At 41.2% G+C, this 18,637-nt stretch overlaps 1 protein-coding gene across 11 annotated transcripts in view; it reads right to left on the reverse strand.

Annotated features, from left to right (window-relative positions):
- Window positions 1-18,637, reverse strand: part of ELMO1 (engulfment and cell motility 1) — a 315,282-nt gene that overhangs the window by 86,011 nt on the left and 210,634 nt on the right. The window contains exon 1 of one of the 11 annotated variants that reach the window (XM_021284221.2): window positions 587-1,218. The exons of the other annotated variants lie outside the window; for them this stretch is intronic. The gene's annotated coding sequence lies outside the window, so the exon portion shown is untranslated. Of the gene's footprint in view, window positions 1-586; window positions 1,219-18,637 lie in introns of those variants that run through there. 11 annotated transcript variants of the gene reach the window in all.

Genomic DNA, 18,637 nt, shown 5'->3' on the forward strand with positions numbered 1-18,637 from the left:
CAGGAAAGCCTGTGAATTAAATGTGTATTTTTAAAAGCCTCTTCCAAAGAAGAAATGAATTTAAAAATAAATAAATAAAAAAAGAACATAAAGGTCAGGAAAAGCAGTGATTCTCTGTGCTGAGCACAGTGATGAATGATGAGCAACTCATGTTTTCTTGGCTGGGGGTCTGAACTAGTGTTTGACAAACCAATAATAACGTGCCTGTTATTGTTATACTGACACTACAAATGCCGGTGACTACATAAGGGCACATCAGACTTTTGTGCCTATGATATTCTGCTCCATGTGGTTTTCTTTCCTTTTCAAACACAGAGGTATTCTGAAATGCCTCAGAGAATACAGCATCCTAATAGACTAGTCTTAATTAGACTAAACAACCACCCAAGGCAATGCAAACAGCTAACTAGTTTGTATGATGCCTGAAACCACTAGGAAGAACACATCTTGCTACACATGAAACAAAATCGAGAAACCCTTCGCGCTATTTGCAGCTTTTTCTAATTCTCTTTTGCCATTCCTCGACATCATTTATTGATCTGTGCCCGGGCTGAAATAGCAGGATAAAGTATACGGATTTACTTACAGAGATCCCGTAGCTCCATCGTTCCCGATGACAAATTCGCCTCCCACACGACAGCGAGCGAATGACTTAATGCTGCTTTTTGCGGAAGGCACAACGCGCGCGAGTGGCAGATGGTCTCCGACGAAGCTCTCTAGCGAGATCCGTCCTCGGCGTAGCCATGTGAGAGGAGCAGACCCCCCTTCCCTCCGCACACCTTTGCCCCGCTCCCCGCGCCCAGTGTGTAGCTTTGCTTATGTTGCGGTACCCGAGGGCCGGTCGGGCTGGGATTGGCACGGGCGGGCGCGGCAGCCAATCACAGCCCGCTCCTCTTTCGGGGAAACTCCTGCCCATTTATTTAGCATCTCGGGAAACCATGTTTCTGAGGAAGAGCGCAGCTCCCTCAGCATCCTACCATCAGATGGGGGCGGGAAACAAATAAATCAGAGCTCCCCATCTCCAGGTCTCCCCCTCTCCGCCTGCCTGTTTTTGACAGGGGCCGGCGCTTGACCGGAGGGAGCGAGGCAGCGCTGGTGGGGACCCGGCGTCCACCTTAGCGGGGCCGCGGGGGAGCGTGCCGGAGCTCCACAATTACTCGCTCCATCGCCATGGAAACAGCCTGGATGCAGCAGGCTGGATTTGTGAAGCACATCTGCTGCCAGACTCATAATCAACTGCAATCTCATCTTTCTTTCCCCTGCTCTCGGTGCTTATTTGATTGCGAGTTTACTTTCTCTTTTCATACACGCTGGGAAAGTACACGCAGACAGAGCTGTGCACACGTTGACTTTTTCCCTGTGCAAACATATCACGTTATGCATATTTGTATGAACGTATATACACGAGAAGTATTTACTCATATGCACGCATTTCCTAAGGAGGTACATTCCCTGTGTACCAAAGTAATACACATTACTTGTATTTCAAGTTTGAGTAATAGACCAGAACAAGGCAAGACTGCTGCATGGGCCACCAAAATACTACATGTCACTTTCCAGATCCATAAATTGCATCTGTCCAAAATGAGGTCAAAATCTGACACTACTACTATGAAACTTCCTAAGCAATCTGGGCTTCCAAAATTATATCTGGCACCCACTGACGGTGACCTGAGTCTGCAGGCAACTAATTCTAGACTGGATGGACCCTATTCTGCCTGGGTCTTGATGAAACATGCCACCAGGAAAACTACACGCACAAAAGGGTTGTTAACCGTGGGTATAAATCTCTGCGCTACCATCTGACATGACAAGAAAGGAGATACGACTAGGTCACAAGAGGAAATAAAGCAAACTGACTCGGCGGTTTGGGGTGATTTCTGGCTGTTCCTCAGATTTTCTCCGGAACACCTGAAAAAAAAAATAATCTCTCATCCTCTCCATGCTTCTGTTACTGAAACTGCAGAATGGGAGAACACCTAAATGTATCCATTTATATTACAAAGATAAGCCCTGACAGACTATGAGACCCTGACATACTATTATAATGGTGTTAGAGAAAAATTTCAGATGGAAAAAAGGACACGTTCCTTTTTCATGAACGTTTTCATTTATTTAACTTAAAGAAGAATAAAAAAAGAAGGTCCCTCTGAAAAAAACACATTCCTGTATTGCTCTAATAACAGATATCCTCTGCATTAGGCATTGTAAATAGTGGCGTTTTAGAAAGCATTGTGACACAGTCTTGCAGGCAGATCCCCAGTATAACACTCCCTGTATAATAAAGGCCGCTCCTTGTTAAATGTCTTCTACCAGCCTTCTGTGGGCCTAATCCAGAGTCCAGGAAGGTCTTTGAAGCCTGTTGATCTAGCGCTCACGGCCAAGAAAAGAGAGCTACACTGGGAGATTTGGCTTTTTCAGAACATCTGTCACTCAATTATCTTTTTCGACAGGGAAACGAGCTTTTAAGAGAACTGGATTTTCTAATGGCTCAAGATGCCATAAGGATTCACTTCTTGCAATGCTGTACTTTGTCAGGCTTTTCATTTTCCTTTAGAGCAGCACCACCTCCTACTTCCTGCAGCACCATCACTATATGCATCACCCCAAGCTTGCGGGCTTTTGCGGTCGTTCTTTTAGTTCTGAAACATTCAACTATGGAGAAATGGTCAATGTGCATTTCAGGGGAGAGGGGGGGCTAACTAAAAAGCCTAGATTTGCTGGCAGGTCTTGACAGGAAAACAAACAAACAAATCACTCCCAAAGCCCCCAGAGCAATCTATCTAGTTCCATCCCTCTCCCACTCCTGCTTCCACCTAAATCACACAGTGGAGAGGGTGATCTGAGGGTGTGGAGAGTACCACATCAATTTGTGTGCAAATAATGAAGCGGCTCAGCAGTTCCAATGTTCCTTTTGCTGGCTGTTATTGTCATGTCTTATGGACTGGAAGTATTGTCAATATGTTCAGCTTAAAATAGTCACACAAACCATAAATAAATATATCAAATGCTACTGGACAACAAAAAACAACTGTCACATTCCTAGTGGCTCTCTATACTGATTTTTTTTTAAGCCAATATTAAATTGGAGAGATTCCTAATCAAATACATTGTTCCTTTCTGTTGTATGAGAGTTCAAAACTCTCCATTAGGCTGTGCTTTGTTAAACAAAGCACTGCTGCAAGCAAATATAATGATTATCAGTGCAACTTGGAAGCATCTGAAGAAACATTCCCTTGGCCCAGTTTCCAAAACTCTTCATCTGCATTTCACCCACTGACAGGGACAAGATGCATCCCAGATTAGGGCAACCAGTCAAGAACTCAGAAGATAAATTTTTAAGGTCTTTTCCTGTCATAAGGAAAGTAACAGAAGTGACAGAGGTCTCTGCTTCTGACAGCAGCAAGCTGTTAGATATAACTTTAAGAAACCTCATCCTTTGTCACCTTCTTTTCTTACTAATCTCCCTTGTAAATTGCATTTCTTTTCCTCTCAAAGTTGTGGTGTGAGAATAAACGGACTAAGAACTAAAGCAGGACAGGGCACAAATACCTAAGAAAGCTTTTAAAGGAGATCAAAAATTCAAGGCTAGAGAAATCCAGGCAATTTCAAAGCAATATAATACATGAGATTTGTGAAAAAACTTCTAAGACAGCGGAAGAAAATAATGTTCAACCAAAGGATCAAAGATTTTCAGGAAGGCTTCACACCGAAGCTGCCACTTTCCAATCTGACAGCAGCTCCTGGCAGTGCACTGTCATGGGCGAAGACCTGTTTATGTGTAGGAGCTGAGGAACAATCAACGGTGATATAATGCTTGCTCATCCTTCCCAATCACGGGTTTTACTTTTTTTAGCCTAGACACCTACAGCGGGGAGATGGTTAACCTGCTAACATTTCCCAAGACACAGACTTGCTGGTTGGCTCCCAGTCACAACTCTTCCAGTGCCATAACAAATTTTCAGTAAACTTTCCGTCACTTTCAAAAGTCCATTGGTAGAAGCAGCTGATTTGCACCAGGAACCTATGCATTTATTCCAGGAATACCTACAGATTTCCCTTCCACATCTATATTCTCAAAGTGGCAATTAGGACCTAGGCTGTAGGTAATACAAGCAAATATTTCAGAGACTTTTAAGGCCACATTTCACATTTGGTTTGGTCTTCCCCAAATCCTAATATCAGAAAACATGCCTCCTTTATCAAAAGCCCCCTACACTTGATTTCAAACAAGCATGTTTGGTGGATTTTGTTTGTTTTATCTAATATTACTGCATCCAAAATGAGTTTCTGGACAGCAACACATAAAAAACAGAAATTAAAACAAAAACACTGAGCCACGGTATAAAGAGATATCTATCATTGTTGCCACGTAAGACAGCCTTACTACAAACCACAAAGCTTATCAGACTAGGGACACCAAGTGATATATAAGCTGCTGAAAACACTGTCAGGAACACAGCTTTGCAAATCAGATTAGACATGACCTTCAGAGGAGATCTGCCACCACAGCACCCAGTAAGGTCTATATGAATTACAGAAACACAGAACCTTTCATTCTGTAAAGCATGGATGGGTTTGATTTCCACCATCAAAGCACCAATATGCACACTCAATATTCATTACCTTCTCCTCCATGCACAGGGAGCACTCAAGTCTCTTCCTGCACCACCAGGCAAGTTGGCCCCTTTCTGAGGATGCATACGTATGTTAAAAGCCTTCAAGATGCAGGGAGGTGCATCAATGAAAATCTCCACTCCTCTTACACAAATGAAATTAGAACTTTGTAGAGTTTCATACAACAGTCTTGGACACAGACAACAAGCAGTCTGGATGATGACTGCCTAGGGATGTTGAATTTGCAATACTTCTTCTCTGACAAGTGAAGTTCTTCAGCTAAGCCAAAGACAGCCTACAAACAATCCTGAAATTGGCTACAGGAACCGACATGAATATTTCTCAGTTTTCCTATTGCTAAATGATTACATGTAGTCTGCGTGGTGAAAGGAGACTTCCTAGTCTAGACAGCATGACTATAGGCTCCATTTCCACCTCCAGTGTTAACTGCAAGAAGATCTAAAATGCCTCATGTTTAATGCAGAACCAAAATAGCCCCATCCTATAAAAACCAAACCAATAAACCAAAACAAACAACCCCCCCAAACAAACAACAACAAACAATACAACTCAAACCAAATAAAAACAACAACAACAAACCCTAAACAACAATAAAACCAAAACACCACCACCACACACACACACGCACACACAAATAGAAAGCCACTGTAACCACACATAAGAAACCTGGTGTAAAAAAAGGAAGAAAGAGGAACTGGGTTGCTTAGGGGAAGACTAATCTGTCATAGGGAATAGATTTGAAGTTGGATAGATTTTGATACACACACACAAAAAAAGAAAATTATTTCTAACCTTGACAATGGAAACAGCAGAGCGCTATCTGACAAACAACCTCAAATTATATTTAGGTTTGCAGGCAGTGTAACATACAACCACAGTTAGTTTGTCTTTGTATACCTATCATACAAAAAAACAAAATAAACAAACCCAATCAACCAACCAAACCTTAAAATACACAAGCCCCTGCAGCTATCTGCAACCTTTAAGTCTCCCCATTTCAAACAGACATGGCAGTCATGCAGCATGAGAGGGCACTGAAGAATTTCAAATCAATTATAATATATCCAGACAGTAGACAGAAAAAGGTTTTACAGCACACATCATCGACTTCAAGATTCCTTAAGTACACAACTGCAAGGGCCACAGAAATCACCTTGTGGGTTTAAAAAATTCCATTACATTCACCCTATATGAGTGCTATCTGCCAAATCTATCACATATTCATCATCTGCAGTTGGGGACAGGATTTCTCTGCTCCCTCCTTTGCCCACTTCATTCAAATGCATATCATAATTTTGTATCAAAAAACCTCTCTCATTCACTTACTTGGTTTGGAGCATACATGGCCAGGACTGAACAATTTCACACCGCTGCAGCATTTTACTTGCAATATTCTTCTACTTTTAGTTACTTCTCCAGCTTGTGTTTTGCACATACTGCCAAACAAGCAACACAAGCTGGATTTATCTGCAATCCAAATAGTCTGAGGCTTCTCTTTAATGCCTGGTCTCCATAGGATGGGAACTGAGGAATGTACAGTGTCCTACTAACACTGCTGAAACACAGTATACCATGTACGTATCTGGTCTTGCTTCTTTTACATGCACACATGCTCCCCTCCATCTTATTCATTAGTGCATTGCAGTTTTCTTCTTCTAGAAGATGTTGATTAAATCTCTACTTGATCATATGAAGTGGCAACAGAATAATTTATTTAACTTTTCTGCTTTTAACAAAACCAAAGAACAATATGAGGGACAAAAAGAAGGAAAAAATCATCTATCTCAGGTATCTGAACTTACTCTGATGCTGCCATGGTTCACTCTTTAACTAATGATGCATGAGTTTTTTTTTTTAATGTGTTAATTACATAAATAGGTACTTAGGAACTACTTAAACAGGAGATTATTTACCCCACTGACTGTAGAAGTCCATGTGTCAGCACATCTGCTGCACAGGAAGATTAAATCTGTTCACACAAAACTGTTCTCTCTTGCTAATGGGGAAGAGGTTTAGTAGCGTGAGACCTGAAACGGGGGCTTTGAGTTTGATCCAACAGGCCCTTAAGACTGGCACAATAGACGATGTTAGCAAACATCTTTAGATTTATAAAAGCTCTGTATATACTTGCCTGGGCACTCAGGAAAACAAAATGAGGGTTTTGATTTGGGACAGTTTTCTACAAGTGTGGTTTAATTTCAAAAGCTTCTGCTCTGTGTTATTTAAGAGTAACAGTCAGGCATACAGCGGCCTTTAGAGGAACTGTATTAGTGTGATTATGCACCTTTAAGAACAGAATGACAATGCTGGTTGATGATATTTAGAAAGAATGTACTGAAAACAGCTCAATTACAGAGTTATCTTTGCCTTGGTTCACCTTCCCAGCTGCTGTTGAAGGACCTCTAGACCGTTATTTTAATAGCTGTTAATGAGGGCCTATCCACTGTTTATCACATTCATTTCACACCACTTTTGCATCACAGGCTTGCAGGGTAGGGTAAGTGTCAGAAGGCTCTGGAGGTGCAGAAAAGGGATTGCCAAGACCACAATTAATGAGAAGAACAGAAAACACAAGTCTTGCCTCCAGGTCCAGCAAGCACACAATGAACCTCCTTGAGAAGCACAAGCCGTGTCTGCTTCCACCTCACACAGGCGTGAAAATCAAATTAATGCTCACGTGAGCTGAACGAACAGTTAGGGTTGTCTACCATGTAGTTATTTTTTTGCAGGTATTCTCTAATTGGAGCAATTTACCAAGTAGACACTTAGCTTTAGCTAGAAAGAGCAACACCCTCCATACTCTCAGAGGGCAATTTGGAGCACATAAATTGAGCTACTGACACTCCTTTTCTGCGCCAGTCTCTGGCAGCGCTCTGTTTCCATGGGCTTCAGAGCCACCTTAGGTTAAGCTGGGCTTTTTAAACATCCCCTTCTCAAAGAGAGCCACTTTTTTCAATCCATGCACATGGAAATGTGCAGCCAAATATACATACCCAAACACGTGGCGCATGCACAACAGAAGCATGCCCACACACGCCCATTCACAGCCAAAGGCAGTATAAATAACCTCGCTTTATAAATAGGCTTGCTTAAATGAAGTCTCTTGCTTGACTGAGGCTGACATAAATACTCTTTCCTTTATGTTGCCTGTTGCATCTCATGTTTAAGTCTGGAAAATGGCAACCATGTTGGAACAACTGGAGAAACCCCAGCAAATCACATTAACACCTCACTCTGAAGGTCAACAGATATGAAGGACAGGTGAGCCCAGCATCTTCATGTAACATAACGCTGATGAAGATTTTGTGTGAAGGAGAAAAAGCAGGCAACTTCTTTTGGTGTGTATCTCTGTGATAGATAGATAAATATTAGTATGATAGGCAATAAGAAATTGCAAACAATCAGAGCATATCTTTGAGCACTAAAATAGCAGCCCACACAAAATGAAAGTTATAAAAATAAACCTTACATTCTCAGTTGAAAAAAAAAAAAGTATTAGAAAAGTAACTTTTTCCCTTTTTCTTTGCATCTTTGGAAGGACACGAAATTAATGTCCATACTTCTCACCATGTTCATGTCTGTATTCATCATTGTGGATGGACATTTTATGGACATTCTCTGTCTTATCTTTTTCAAAACATTTCAAGAAACTGTGAAGACTGTTTTCTCTGAAGATGGGTAGGAAGGACCGGCTGTCAGAAAGGACTCTCTGAACCTCCCTCCAGCAACCCTGCTTCACATTCAGCCCACACACCAGGCCTAGATCTATCAGTGTTCCGGCTCATTTTGTCAGGGCTGTTGCATCTGCTCAGAACTTCCTTCTCACTAATGAGTCTCTCTCTAATCGATCTTCAGAGTACATATTTCTTCAGTCCCAATCATCCGTGAGCTAAAGATGCTGTCAATACTGCAGCACGGCCATGCTTGCCATCTCAGAGCCTTGTGCTCGCTCTCTTCATTGAACTCTGCGCTTTGCACCTGGTAGGTGGAACGATTATTTCATCTTCCTAGTCAAGAGACAAATTTATAAAGGTCAAGCAATGCAGAGGCAGTTGCATCTGTGGGTACAAACTCCAAGTTTTCTTCTCCCTTCACTCCTCAGCCTCTGCAGCACAAAAACATGTATAATGCTAAGCCAGTAGTATTTCTACCTGTTACATTACGGCTGTGTTCAGAGTTGGACCATTTTAATTCCATTAATGCTTTCCTTTAAAAACATTTCAGAATTGGTTTAAAAAAAAAAAATAAAGATAGAGGCTTAAAAAGATTTCAGTCTTCCTTAATCATGCCGGGATATATTTTCAAAGCAGTATGCTAGGAGTATTCCACGTGACTCCCATTCATGTTAAAATTAGAGTCACCAGAATAAACCCCATATGCTGCTTTGAAAAGGTACTGCAACTTGTCCAAGGAAAATTTCCGCAGCTTAATGGTGCTTGCACGATTTTTTGCCTGCTTTTCTTCCTCGGAGTCCTGAACATATTTTTAACAGCATTTTTTTTTTTTTTTTCTAAATAGCACTTTGTTTCATTTGGAAAAACAGAAAGAAGTGATTCACTGGTATCTTGATAATTTTAAAATAAAAGGGCTACAGAAGAATCAGCTTAATCAGAATAGCTTTGCTCTGCAGCATGCAAAGCTTTCAGTATCATTCTTTTTTTGATACAGTTGTCACTATAGACAACTCTTCTATCAGAGCTGCAGCCCACAGTGAGGTCTTGCTGCCTTCCACACCTGAGATGTTGCCCTGTCTAGCAGTGCTCAATATCTCTGTGTTAGCCTGAAACTAATTTTCACATCGGGACAGCAGGGAACTTTTTTGGTGCGTAGTCTCTCCTCGGCAACAACAGCACTGCTGCTCCTACGGGAGCCAGGCAACATAAGTGTACAGGTTTCTGCATTCAAGGTCCCAGACTCACATGCGGATCTTCTACTCAACACAGAGCATCTGCGGCATCTGTGGCAGCCACAGAATCCCACCCACCCAAAGGCAGCTGCAGTGCTGGGCTTGCCGTGAACACAGCTTGTCCTCGTTTGCCTTGGTAATCACAGCAAGCATTGCGTATGCTGTGCTCACATACACACATACTGATAAATACCAGTGGATTATTAAATTTGTCATTTATTACTATTTTCTTCCTGATCATTTGAAAAGAGAGAGTGTTTTAATTTCTGACAGTTCTGGTTCTCTGATTATTGCTTTTTAATTTTTGCTGCTTACTAACGCTGTGCATAAGAAGTGGTGCACAGATAGACAGTGTGAATGCCGTCTCTTCATTTTTTCCTCATCCTTTTCATTACTGTCCCAAATTGCAACACATTTTCTTTACAGCCCTTTACATAAAAAATGCAGCAAATACTGCATCTAACCACTTCATTACTTTAACCTTTAAGGGCTGTAAACAAAGGGGAAATATTTTGCTTAAATGTGGAAGATGCTTCCACAATGAAAAAAAACACATCTCCTTGCAAACAAATTGTGCATCATGACATGAGAAAAGAAACCAAGACAGGGTTGTCCCGTCATTAAAGCACTGACAAAGGAGCTGGGGGCTAAGTCCCCATCTCTACCGCTAATTTTCCAGGCAACATGCAGCAAGACATCATTTATGTATTGTTGTTATCCAAGTAAAAACAAATTAATGTCATCTTTCCTTTCTCCTTTTTCTTTTACTTTCTCTGTGTTCTGTCAGTTTAAGTGGTGATCTCCTTTGGTCAGAAATGGGTGCTTAAAAGAAATACCTGAAACTTCCCCAGATGGTGGAGTCACAGCTTGCACATGGAGCTAGAACCTGTAAGCAATGGGCTTTAGCTAAAGCGGAGGCTTGTGTACAAGACAAGCACTTAAACAAACAAAACCCCACCAAAATAAACAAAAAATCCCAAACAAACAACAGTCACAAAACAACAAACAACCCAAAACCAATCAGCTAGTAGCCAAACATTGCTCTGCAATTGCTAAACACACTGCCTGCTTTAAGTGTTAGGGATCAAACACACTAATAAGTCAATGTGGTTAGACAAGTTGCCACGTCAGCAGAACTGCACTAGTAGCCAGTGGTAAATATTTAGTAAGACACACTTAACCTAAATTATAGCAAGAAAATTTTGAGGAAATGCTTTTGACCTCACATTTCTGAAAGAGCATGAATATTCTTGAGTAACAACAGTTTAGCTGTCAGAGCTAAGACAAGTTAAAACTGCTTTAAAGGGGTCACTGAAGTTAATGGGGAAAGCCTGTCTTCTTACAAGTGACTACTGGCTCCACCACAAGGATCTTTTGCACTTTCTTTAACATTTGAAAAAAATTATGAGGTTAGTTGATGCTGAATCTGTGTTTGTCTCAATAATGGTTAATGATACAAATTACTATTTCTGCCTGTTCCATACTGGATAAGAAAGTAGTTTTTACACATAAATCTCTAGAATAATTCAGATTGCTGGAAAACTCTAGGCATCATCAAGTCCAGCAGACACAGCAGAGCTAACCTTAAGCTCAAGTCACGTTGTTTGGGGCTTTGTGTGGGCAAGTTTTGAGTCTCTTCAAGGATGAAGATGCAGAATCCCTCTGTGCAACCTGCTGCAGTGCTCCACCAGTATCAGTAATTGAAAATATTTTATCCTTATGTCCTCGTAGTTTCCTTCACTGGAACTTGTCTTTTCCTCTTTCACTGTGCACTCCTGAGAAGGGTATGCATCTTCTCTACAGCTTCTTGTTCAGAGAGTGGAAGAAGATATAACTAGATCCACCCTCCTTCCCCCAGCCTTTTCCAGGATGAACAAATCTAGTTCCTTCACATTCCCCTTGAATGCCATGTGCTCCAGCCCCCTTAATCACCTGGGTGGCCCTCTGCTCCATTGCATCAATCTCTCCCCATTGCTGGGGCACAAAACTGGACACAGTCATGCAGCTGCCACCTCACAAGTGCCAAGTTCGAGGGAATAATCCCTTCCTTTGACCTGCTAATTATGCTTTGGCTAACATACCCCAGCACACAGTTATGTCCACATCACACATGGGCACACTGCTGACTCATCAGCACAGCGACCATCCTGCAAGCAAACAACTGCAATTATATTTCTAAAACATGAAATTAGTCTTTCTGAGTCCTTAGTTTGCATTGGCAATCACCCATTCTCAGCTTGCTGTGGTGCAGAAATTAATATTGAAGCCCTGACCATGAGAAAAATCAATACTAGATACTGAAGTGTTACTCTAGTACTAAAATCAAGAGGTGTAAAGAAGGAAATTAGAATCATCAAATTCTTTAAAATGATAATAACTAAAGCAAATTGAGCAGCTATGTTCTCTGGAGCTTAAAAGCAACAAGGCAATAAAAATCCCCTAACCCATGCAAAGCCAAATAAGTTTTATGGAGAGATTTTCTTTCTTTTCTCCCCAAGCAGAACCACCAGTTTAAAGACTCTGCTTTAGCTGTTACCTTAAAAGATTATACACAGTGAAGGGCCATTTAGGCCATGTATATAACTGAAGCCACTGCACACATTCAGTACTTTCTAGCTGAGGTTTATCTCCCGCATTGGTGGAGACAGGTCTTTTCTCTAAGTAAAATAAACTTTGCAGTCCACTGTATGCAGAATTAGGCTAGATAAAATAAGATCCAGTTCTGTGCCATCCTTATTAAAATGTTGTATTTACGCCATTGCTAGTGAGGGAAGACTTTTTTTGTCCATATAGCTACATTTTTGGGAATAAGAAACAGGTCTATGGATGTAATTTTTACTTTAAAACTTCAGTAGTGTCTTTCAGGTTTCTACCACTGCTTAAAACACATCACTGCCAGTAACGTCCATCCTGGCTTCACAAACTGACTTCCAATATTCTAGGACCTCAAAAGGTCCTTTCCGATCTCTTGACAGGAGACATGGCTGTGCAAGGTAGCCAGCAACTATAGAAAGTGAGAAGAGTCATTAACACCCTCCATAAGACAGGTGGAAGCGCTGTATGAGCCATGCTGTTGCTCCAAGGAAAGGTGACAGGCAGAAGGGAACACTGAGGGCACAAATCCTTTTGGAGATCTGAGTATTGAACAGGGAGAGAGGCTAGAGAAACTTCACTTAGAATAGAGAGAGAAATCCAGCAAGATTTCTACATCCAGTCACTAGTTCTCACATGTGCTTTTTAAAAAAAAAAAAAACACATACAGGCCTTAAAAAAGAAGTTTTGGAAGGAATCTGAAAATTTCAACAGCTATGAGATTACATCCTTCATCTCACAAAAAGAAGGATGTTCAATTTTTCTACTTGGTGACTTTTGAGATGTTACTTTCCCTATGAAGGTCTGATCAATTGCTTCTGAAGAAGCTGACAGTGTAACAATGATACAATGAGATCTGTAGTTTCCTTTGGACTCTTAGTTAAGTATAACAAAAAGTTCTAGGCAGTTTTTATTATTCAAGCAAAATGGATACAACTGCAATTTTTAAGTGCTTGCTGCTGATGTTTCCATATCGCAACACAATAAAGATCAGCCAGTTTCCTCAAGACAGAAAACTGATGCTTGAAATATGAAGATACATCTCTGGAGAGAAGAGTTACCAAAAAATTCAAAGCATGTGTAAGCTATTTCCCCAGATGCTTTCACTCTTACAGACTCAGTCCTGACATTCTTGATGCAAGGATGGTTCTTGAGCATTTAATTTTCATGGTCCTAGTATTAATATCTTCAACTGATATGGCAAGATCTTCAATCAGCTGCACTAATGTATTTTTCAAGGATTCTAACAAAGAATTTGGTCTTAGTTTCTTCACCTGTCTCTGGTGTTTGGGATAAAATACTTACATGCTATGAAATCTCTTTCCACTCCTGCACTCAACTTATAAGCTGATATTCCTCAGCTTCCATCTTTCATAAGTATTACTGAGGGCCTTGCTTCTCTGCTTGTCATGACCAACATATAATAGTACCTTGAGGATCTGGGAGGGAGTCTGATAGGGTTTAAATTATCTTTCAGTCATCAATAAATCCACAACATTTTTCATATGGCTATTGAAACAGACAGCGTAGAGGAGAAAGAGAAAAAACAAAGGGGGGGCCTTATCACTTTCAGAGGCACACACAACACTTTCCATCCTCCAGTAAGCTATTTTGCTCTCAATGGAGAAGGTTCAGAACCCAAGTTACACATCTCAGCTTCACTATCATTCCCAAGTAACAACTGCCCTTGCGCTGGTCTCAAGCCCAAATATTCTGTAGGGCAAAACCTGACCCTTCAGAAAGTACACGCTAAGTCCCTCACCTCCCACCCTCCTCCGCCTTCACACTCATCCAGCCTCTGGGAATGTTGAAGTTTGTACACCAAGGCCCATTTTAACCTGTGATCATCACTTGCGAAAGCTTCACACAGCCCGTGCAACACTAAATCTGCCATAGCTGCCCTACCATGGGTGCCCAAGGTGACCCAGGGAAAGGCCACAGAGGCAGGTGCCTGTGTTGTCCCCGTGTACACAGTGCAGACACGGTGTGAAAGAGCTGCTGTGTGTGAAGTAAGGAAGGGGAGAGCGCCTCCGCACCCATGTATCGTCTCTCCCTCTCCCTGCCAGTCTCCATTTACACGGGTGCACTGGGTAACAGGATTGTTTTTGGCAGATGCCGGGCAGTTACCTCATGTGCTAAAAATAGAGACAGGCAGCAGCAGTGAGTGACTGGCAAATGCCTTTTTAACGGTGACTGACGTATTCCACCAAGACAATACGCGAGATGTAGATTGCAAACAATGAAGGACATTTGTATAAGGACAGATGAGATAAACACAACAAAGCGCCCTGGCTTTGCTTAGGAGACACGTATGAAAGATTTCTGCTGCTCTTTTCAACCACGGTGCTATTTAGATTACAGTTACTTAAAGTGAACCAACAATAACACGAGCTCTTCTGCTACTCTAAGAGAGGCTATAAAAATCTCATTGTCAGCTGCATCATTCATCAGGATAACCTCATTTCAACTGAAACAAAATCTCTAAGACATAACCTCCCCCCACCCCCCTTCTTTCCCTTTTTTATTTGCCTATAATAAGGTCTATAGTCTGGGGAGCTCTCGGGCTGAATTCCATGCATTGTGATTCACAAAATGAAAATCTGGTATTATATGCCCACTGACATTCACATCAGCAGCAATTCATGCAGCAAAAACCCATATGCCATGCACCTCTGATTTAACTGTACTACAAACACATATCCTAGAAAGAAGAAATAAAAACACAGAGACAAGGGTGGTTCCCAGGATCTGATTATTATCCACACTTTAAGACAGGAATGACAGGGGCGATATCACAAAATACGCTGTTTTGGTGACAGTTCCAGTTAGGTCGTATCATTTCCCTCAGCAACCAGCACACACTATATGCAAGCCAGGAATTCTTTCCCCGTGCAAAAGGTTTCTACAGAGTACAAAAAAATCAGTTAGCACAGATAACCTACACTCAGTGTTTCTCCTCTGGTTATCAGGCTTTCCACTCAATCATCTTTTTGAAGGCCAAGATGTTTATTGGTTTGATCAGCACCCACAGAGATGAAAATGAAGAGCACTTTGAAAATATGAAGTACCAACAGTTGTAAAAATTGCCATCTCCAGGGTGCTAAGCAGACCCGTAAGCATTCTACAGTAACACACTGACTTCATTAGAAAGCTGGGGGATAAAATCCTCTCTGCCAATGACAGCTGGGTTTTTCAGAGAGAAGAGATTTCACTGCTGAAACCAACAGCGACTTTCATCACTGGGGAAAGGATAAGACAAACAAGTTTCTGACCAAGGAATGGATTATACTAAAATACTATATTGTTTTGTGGTTTTTTTTAAGTAACAGATGTTTTGTCGAGACATCCCTTCCTTTCCTTGCTTTTTGCTTGAAGAATTGACCTCTTTGTTAGTGTACCCATCCTGGCATACGCTAGGCAGAATTTCAGCTTTTAAATGCTTTTCCTTTTAAGCCTATGCCCTCCATGAAATCATTACATATGTGATCACTGGAGAAGGATAGTTCAGCTAGGATAATAACTAGATAATAACTAGATGTGACCCTGCTACTAAAGATTTTTGAAGCCTTCTGGTAAAGACAGAAAATAGTAAAGATAGTATTTTTAATGAAAAAAAAATCTTTGAACTAGAAAAGTAGTTCTTAAGCTACAAAGTACAGAGGATGGGTAAATACTGCTCCTTACTGTTTCATTATCCAGTCTAAGTACCTAAATTTCACTTTTTTTTATTTTAATGTATTTGCATTCTTGACAATGCTATTTAAGATTGAAAAATATTCAAAAGGAAACAATCAAATAGATTTTAAAATGCAATACTCCAGTTCATTTGAGCTTGACAGTCCCAACCTTTGGGGTATGAATACTTAAATTTAGATCTGATTTTTACAGACTGATGCCTCAGTAAGTGGAAGACCACAACTTAAGAGTCTTAAACACTCCTCCTCAGGTTCTTGCAGCCAGAAGCAGCAGATGAGTAATAAACTGGCTTTGACAAATGCAGTGGGACACATTTGGAGATCTGACAGGTGTAGATAAATGCACAGAGACGGACAAGACTGAACAGAGCCATTCCCAAGTGAGCAGCCAATGCAGGAATAAACTTGCAATATCCAGGCTACAAAAAGCATAGAGGGAACAGTGACCAAATGCCAGGGAAAGGTTTTAAACAGGGTCTCCCTACATTGCATTAAATTGCACTGCTTAAAACAGGCCCTTCTTGAGGAAATGGTTCCTAATGGAACAGAGCTGACAACCTTCCTGCACCCAGTTATGCTCTTCTAGGAGATTCCCATTGTATTTGGAGAGTGATTCTTTTATTCAATTAAAAAAGACACATTTTCTGTATAAGCTATGCAGCAAATTTGCAAAATGTTAATTGCTATACTTTTTCATAAATACATGCATCACACAATTAATGATACAATATATTTATAGAAAATATCTGTTTCCAATAAAAGTTAATAATGTGCTAATGGCCTCAGGTGTGAAAATGTGGAATTTAATTTGTGCTAATCTGCCTAAGCTTGGGGAATACTGAATTCAGTCTATGTCAGAATAATTTATTTGTGGTATCCCTGACTGATATAAACAAAGCACTGCCAAGGGAATGTGCAATAAAGCTAACAGAGAGGTGCAATCATTCCACTATCCTGGCGTTTCCCACAGGTAAAATGCAAACAGAACAGCCTTTCAAAGCTTCTCTCAAAAGAACCTAAACTCATCTGGTGAAAAAACACCCATAAGAAAACAATAAATGCTTTGGAGAGCATCTCTGAAGAGCTATTTGTCATCCCTTTCCCTCCTCATCATTGAAAGGAAAAGCAAGGGACAGACAGATTTACGGACTGACCACAGAATTCTACTTTCAAGTTTGTTTGAATCACCTTTTTTCCTGTTTGAGGTAATGATTCTTTCATGCTCCTGGAGCTATCATTTGCCATCCTCCCGTAAGCATCCCTGTGAGGGGGTGGGAAAGAGAAGCACAGACACAGAGGAAAGCACCACTTTCGGGGCTGGGGCTGCTGCTGCAGCTGTGATGGGGTGATGGAGGATGCTGAAGCAAAGGGCCAGATGTCCCAGTTCTGCTTTTGGCACCACTGCTGCTTGACCGCCAAAGCACTTGAGCTCTAGGTGCCTCTGCCTCCTTCCTGTAAAAACGGGTTTATCAAGACTCAGCCAACTCTGCAACAAGCAGAAAAGTGCAGAATATTGTTAGTGCCACTAGAGGGGATCACTTGAGCATGCTAGGAAACCTGCTTCTCCTTCAGGAGTGGGGTAAAGCCCTGCCGGTTCCAGGCCAGGCCCAGAGCTGCCATGGCAAGGACTGGCACTAGGACAACCAGGATGCAGCCTGGGGTACATTTCGGACAGGATCTGTGCACATTCTGCTTCTGGAATCTCTTCGATTTGCAGAGGACCCAGCAAAGGCAGTGACAGCTCCTCTGTTACATTGCTGCTCTGACCCTTTCCAAATAACCCTCTATACCTTTGCTTCTTTACCGGTAACTCGCATTATCTGTTGGTGGTGCTGGCCAATGACGCATTCCCATACAAAACACTGCTCACACAAGTACACACTTTTAAAGCCTGTCCTTGAACACTTAGTCATATTTTGATCGCAGCCTTGCACAATTATTCATACTACAGCTGCTGAAAGCATGACAACACTCGAGAAGCTGAGAAACCTGTGGCATGGCATTTCCAAGCCGCCATCGAGCCAGGAAATGGTATTTTTCATTTTTATGTTATGCTTGGTTACCTTTCCTGTTATCTTGTCACAGCGCAAGGAAAAATGTTCACAGGGTCTGAGCATGAGCAATAAACATCTTCTGTGGTTATCAAATGCCTCAGTGTTTGCTTTGGTATTTAATTACAGGACTCAAGTAGGGCATTTCTTGTTTGCATCTGCTGCCACTGTGAACAATGTCTACTCCACTGATTACCACACAAGACAGTTTGTTATGTGTACACCTGTCAGTGACATATATTATCGTCTTGCTGAGCAGATCCCACTCCTGCACGAGGATTCAGTGCTGTGGCTTGGTGTGCTGCTGAAACAACCAAACACCACAAATACAGTTGTGCACAGTACCCAGGTCTGCCACTGTGAAATGAATGCTAGCATTATCAAAATGTTGAAACCAGAGGTTTTGGGGGTTTTCTGATAATTTTTTTCTTATTACAAAATAAATTTTCACAGAACATTTAAAAGCTAGTGTTTTATACTATGATGATCTTGAACACATGGCCAGCAGACAAAATAAGTTGCGTTATCAGTAATGAGAAAAATGCATTGGTAGCATTATTAGCCAACCTCATCCCATTTTCCTACCCCTTAAAACTGTAATTTCAGTGAATGTAATAGATTTTGATTTCAAGCACCATACACCACATGACTTAGAAAGTTTTCCAGTTTTGGTATCCCCTGCTTAACTTTAGCCATGTTGAAATGACAATCTGTGTCTTGTTACGATTAGCCATTTTTGGCCATCTAAATACCTA

Source organism: Columba livia, chromosome 2, assembly GCF_036013475.1.
Source record: "Columba livia isolate bColLiv1 breed racing homer chromosome 2, bColLiv1.pat.W.v2, whole genome shotgun sequence".
Classification (NCBI taxonomy): Eukaryota; Metazoa; Chordata; class Aves; order Columbiformes; family Columbidae; genus Columba; species Columba livia.